The sequence below is a fragment of the Pecten maximus genome, chromosome 6 (assembly GCF_902652985.1).
Source record: "Pecten maximus chromosome 6, xPecMax1.1, whole genome shotgun sequence".
Lineage (NCBI taxonomy): Eukaryota > Metazoa > Mollusca > Bivalvia > Pectinida > Pectinidae > Pecten > Pecten maximus.
Window position 1 is genome coordinate 532106 of NC_047020.1, and position 6000 is coordinate 538105.

Consider the following 6000-nt stretch of genomic DNA (forward strand, 5'->3'; position numbering starts at 1 on the left):
TCAGGGAGGGGTTGTGTTGTGGTGTAGTCAGGGAGGGGTTGTGTTGTGGTGTAGTCAGGGAGGGGTTGTGTTGTGGTGTAGTCGGGGAGGGGTTGTGTTGTGGTGTAGTCGGGGAGGGGTTGTGTCGTGGTGTAGTCAGGGGAGAGGTTGTGTCGTGGTATAGTCAGGGAGAGGTTTGTGTTGTGGTATAGTCGGGGAGGGGTTGTGTCGTGGTGTAGTCAGGGGAGGGGTTGTCGTTGTGTAGTCAGGGAGGGGTTGTGTCGTGGTGTAGTCGGGGAGGGGTTGTGTCGTGGTGTAGTCAGGGAGAGGTTGTGTCGTGGTGTAGTCAGGGAGAGGTTGTGTCGTGGTATAGTCGTGGAGGGGTTGTGTCGTGGTGTAGTCAGGGAGAGGTTGTGTTGTGGTGTAGTCAGGGAGAGGTTGTGTCGTGGTGTAGTCAGGGAGAGGTTGTGTTGTGGTGTAGTCAGGGAGAGGTTGTGTTGTGGTGTAGTCAGGGGAGAGGTTGTGTCGTGGTGTAGTCAGGGAGAGGGTTGTGTCGTGGTGTAGTCAGGGAGGGGTTGTGTTGTGGTGTAGTCAGGGAGAGGGTTGTGTCGTGGTGTAGTCAGGGAGAGGGTTGTGTCGTGGTAATATTTCGGGGGGGGGTTTTGTGTCGTGGTTTTTAGTAAAGGGGGGGGTTGTGTGTGGTGTGTCGGGAGGGGGGTGTCGTGGTATATTTGGGGAAAGGGGTTTTGTCGGGGTTTGTATCAGGGGGGGTTGTTTCGTGGTTTTAAGTCAGGGAGGGGTTTTGTTTTTTTGGTGTAGTAAAGGGGGGGGTTGTGTTGGGGTATAGTCGGGGGGGGGTTGTGTGGTTTTGGTAGTCGGGGGAAGGTTGGGTCTGGTGTGCGGGGGGGTTGGTTGTGGTGTATTTCGGGGAGGGGGTTGTTTTTTTGGTGTGTCAGGGAGGGGTTTTGTTTTTTTTTGTAGTCAGGGAGGGGTTGTGGTGTGGGTCGGGGAGGGGTTGTGTCGTGGTGTGGGTTAAAAGGGAGAGGTTTGGGTTTGGGGGTAGCCCAGGGGGGTTTTTGGGTTGGGGGGTTGTATTGGGGAGGGGGGTTGTTGTATGTCGGGGAAAGTTTGTGTCGTGGTTGTAGTCAGGGAGAGGTTGTGTCGTGGTATAGTCCAGGGAGAGGTTTGTGCGTGTGTATGTAGTCTAAGGGAGAAGGTTGTGTCGTGGTATAGTCAGGGAGAGGTTGTGTCGTGGTGTAGGCAGGGAGGGTTTGTGTTGTGGTATAGTCAGGGAGAGGTTGTGTCGTGGTGTAGTCAGGGAGGGGTTGTGTCGTGGTATAGTCAGGGAGGGGTTGTGTTGTGGTATAGTCGGGGAGAGGTTGTGTCGTGGTATAGTCAGGGAGAGGTTGTGTCGTGGTGTAGTCGGGGAGAGGTTGTGTCGTGGTATAGTCGAAGGAGGGGTTGGTTGGAGTGGTAGTCAGGGCGGAGGGTTTGTGTCGTGGTATAGTCGGGGAGGGGTTGTGTTGAGGTGTAGTCAGGGAGAGGTTGTGTCGTTGTGTAGTCAGGGAGGGGTTGTATCGTGGTGTAGTCGGGGAGGGGTTGTGTCGTGGTATAGTCGAGGAGGGGTTGTGTTGAGGTGTAGTCAGGGAGAGGTTGTGTCGTGGTATAGTCGGGGAGAGGTTGTGTCGTGGTATAGTCAGGGAGGGGTTGTGTCGTGGTGTAGTCAGGGAGAGGTTGTGTCGTGGTATAGTCAGGGAGGGGTTGTGTCGTGGTATAGTCAGGGAGGGGTTGTGTCGTGGTATAGTCAGGGAGGGGTTGTGTCGTGGTGTAGTCGGGAAGGGGTTGTGTTGTGGTATAGTCAGGGAGAGGTTGTGTTGTGGTGTAGTCGAGGAGGGGTTGTGTTGTGGTGTAGTCAGGGAGGGGTTGTGTCGTGGTGTAGTCGTGGCAGGGTTTGTGTCGTGGTGTATAGTTAGGGGAGAGGTTGTGTTGTGGTGTAGTCAGGGAGGGGTTGTGTTGTGGTATAGTCAGGGAGGGGTTGTGTCGTGGTGTAGTCAGGGAGAGGTTGTGTTGTGGTATAGTCGGGTAGGGGTTGTGTCGTGGTATAGTCGGGTAGGGGTTGTCTTGTGGTGTAGTCAGGGAGGGTTTGTGTTGTGTGTAGTCGCATAGATGTAATGGATACCATCAGGATAAAGTTGTCTTGTTGTGTTTTCTGTTCATCGAGGGGGGGAGGCAGTGAGGGGGTACCAACAGGGGTAGGTTGTCTGTGTTCAGAGAGAGGGGTGAGACAGAGAGGGGATACCATCAGGAGGAGGTTGTCTGTGTTTGGAGAGAGAGGGGTGAGACGGGATACCATCATGGGTAGGTTGTCTGTATTTGGAGGGAGGGGTGAGACGGGATACCATCATGGGTAGGTTGTCTGTGTATGGAGAGAGAGGGATGAGACAGAGAGGGGATACCATCAGGGGTAGGTTATCTGTGTTCTGAGAGAGAGGGGTGAGACAGGGAGGGGATACCTTTAGGAGTAGGGTGTCTGTGTTCTGAGAGAGAGGGGTGAGACAGAGAGGGGATACCATCAGGAGTAGGGTGTCTGTGTTCTGAGAGAGAGGGGTGAGACAGAGAGGGGATACCATCAGGAGTAGGTTTTCTGTGTATGGAGAGAGAGGGGTGAGACAGAGAGGGGATACCATCAGGGGTAGGTTATCTGTGTTCTGAGAGAGAGGGGTGAGACAGGGAGGGGATACCATCATGAGTAGGTTGTCTGTGTTCGGAGAGAGGGGTGAGACAGAGAGGGGATACCATCAGGGGTAGGTTGTCTGTGTATGGAGAGAGGGGTGAGACAGGGAGGGGATACCAACAGGAGTAGGTTGTCTGTGTTCTGAGAGAGAGGGGTGAGACAGAGAGGGTATACCATTAGGAGTAGGTTGTCTTTGTTCGGAGAGAGAGGGGTGAGGCAGAAAGGGGATACCATCAGGGGTAGATTGTCTGTGTTCGGAGAGAGAGGGGTGAGACAGAGAGGGGATACCATCAGGTGTAGGTTGTCTGTGTTTGGAGAGAGAGGGGTGAGACAGAGAGGGGATACCATCAGGTGTAGGTTGTCTGTGTTTGGAGAGAGAGGGGTGAGGCAGAGAGGGGATACCATCAGGGGTAGATTGTCTGTGTTCGGAGAGAGAGGGGTGAGACAGAGAGGGGATACCATCAGGTGTAGGTTGTCTGTGTTCGGAGAGAGAGGGGTGAGACAGAGAGGGGATACCATCAGGGGAAGGTTGTCTGTGTTTGGAGAGAGAGGGGTGAGACAGAGAGGGGATACCATCAGGTGTAGGTTGTCTGTGTTCGGAGAGGGAGGGGTGAGACAGAGAGGGGATACCATCAGGAGTAGGTTGTCTGTGTTTGGAGAGAGAGGGGTGAGAGAGAGAGGGGATACCATCAGGTGTAGGTTGTCTGTGTTTGGAGAGAGAGGGGTGAGACGGGATACCATCATAGGTAGGTTGTCTGTATTTGGAGGGAGGGGTGAGACGGGATACCATCATGGGTAGGTTGTCTGTGTATGGAGAGAGAGGGGTGAGACAGAGAGGGATACCATCAGGGGTAGGTTATCTGTGTTCTGAGAGAGAGGGGTGAGACAGGGAGGGGATACCTTTAGGAGTAAGGTGTCTGTGTTCTGAGAGAGAGGGGTGAGACAGAGAGGGGATACCATCAGGAGTAGGGTGTCTGTGTTCTGAGAGAGAGGGGTGAGACAGAGAGGGGATACCATCAGGGGTAGGTTGTCTGTGTTCAGAGAGAGGGGTGAGACAGAGTGGGGATACCATCAGGAGTAGGGTGTCTGTGTTCTGAGAGAGAGGGGTGAGACAGAGAGGGGATACCATCAGGAGTAGGTTGTCTGTGTATGGAGAGAGAGGGGTGAGACAGAGAGGGGATACCATCAGGGGTAGGTTATCTGTGTTCTGAGAGAGAGGGGTGAGACAGGGAGGGGATACCATCATGAGTAGGTTGTCTGTGTTCGGAGAGAGGGGTGAGACAGAGAGGGGATACCATCAGGGGTAGGTTGTCTGTGTATGGAGAGAGGGGTGAGACAGGGAGGGGATACCAACAGGAGTAGGTTGTCTGTGTTCTGAGAGAGAGGGGTGAGACAGAGAGGGTATACCATTAGGAGTAGGTTGTCTTTGTTCGGAAGAGAGAGGGTGGAGGCAGAGAGGGGATACCATCAGGGATAGATTGTCTGTGTTCGGAGAGAGAGGGGTGAGACAGAGAGGGGATACCATCAGGTGTAGGTTGTCTGTGTTGGAGAGAGAGGGGTGAGACAGAGAGGGGATACCATCAGGTGTAGGGTTGTCTGTGTTTGGAGAGAGAGGGGTGAGGCCGAGAGGGGATACCATCAGGGGTAGATTGTCTGTGTTCGGAGAGAGAGGGGTGAGACAGAGAGGGGATACCAATCAGGTGTAGGGTGTCTGTGTTCGGAGAGAGAGGGGTTGATGGACAGAGAGGGGATACCATCAGGGGAAGGTTTGTTGTGTTTGGAGAGAGAGGGTTGAGACAGAGAGGGGATACCATCAGGTGTAGGTTGTCTGTGTTCGGAGAGGGAGGGGTGAGACAGAGAGGGGATACCATCAGGAGTAGGTTGTCTGTGTTTGGAGAGAGAGGGGTGAGACAGAGAGGGGATACCATCAGGAGTAAATTGTCTGTGTTCTGAGAGAGATGGGGTGAGACAGAGGAGATACCATCAGGAGTAGGTTGTCTGTGTATGGAGAGAGAGGGGTGAGACAGAGAGGTTAATAAGCACTTATAAAGAAAAACTTATGACAAATTATTTTCTAGAATGCTCGTTTTATTTCTAGAATCTATTAATACATATCAGGTCGTAAGAGTTATTTCCCTTGAGTAAACCATATGTGTTACATATTAGATTTCTGTAAAGGTTTCTCCATTTAATCAACGTTATAAATAACAATACCCGCTTGTAAAAAGTTGTCTGTGCTCGCCGAGGGAAGGGTACGACAGAGAGGGGATACCGTTAGGAAAAAGTTGTGTGTGCTCGGTGGATGAAAGAGAGGTGAGACAGAGAGAGGATACCATCAGGGGTAGGTTGTCTGTGTATGGAGAGAGGGGTGAGACAGAGAGAGGATACCATCAGGGGTAGGTTGTCTGTGTTCTGAGAGAGAGGGGTGAGACAGAGAGGGGATACCATCAGGGGTAGGTTGTCTGTGTATGGAGAGAGGGGTGAGACAGGGAGGGGATACCAACAGGAGTAGGTTGTCTGTGTTCTGAGAGAGAGGGGTGAGACAGAGAGGGTATACCATTAGGAGTAGGTTGTCTTTGTTCGGAGAGAGAGGGGTGAGGCAGAGAGGGGATACCATCAGGGATAGATTGTCTGTGTTCGGAGAGAGAGGGGTGAGACAGAGAGGGGATACCATCAGGTGTAGGTTGTCTGTGTTTGGAGAGAGAGGGGTGAGACAGAGAGGGGATACCATCAGGTGTAGGTTGTCTGTGTTTGGAGAGAGAGGGGTGAGGCAGAGAGGGGATACCATCAGGGGTAGATTGTCTGTGTTCGTAGAGAGAGGGGTGAGACAGAGAGGGGATACCATCAGGTGTAGGTTGTCTGTGTTCGGAGAGAGAGGGGTGAGACAGAGAGGGGATACCATCAGGGGAAGGTTGTCTGTGTTTGGAGAGAGAGGGGTGAGACAGAGAGGGGATACCATCAGGTGTAGGTTGTCTGTGTTCGGAGAGGGAGGGGTGAGACAGAGAGGGGATACCATCAGGAGTAGGTTGTCTGTGTTTGGAGAGAGAGGGGTGAGACAGAGAGGGGATACCATCAGGAGTAGGTTGTCTGTGTTCTGAGAGAGATGGGTGAGACAGAGGAGATACCATCAGGAGTAGGTTGTCTGTGTATGGAGAGAGAGGGGTGAGACAGAGAGGTTAATAAGCACTTATAAAGAAAAACTTATGACAAATTATTTTCTAGAATGCTCGTTTTATTTCTAGAATCTATTAATACATATCAGGTCGTAAGAGTTATTTCCCTTGAGT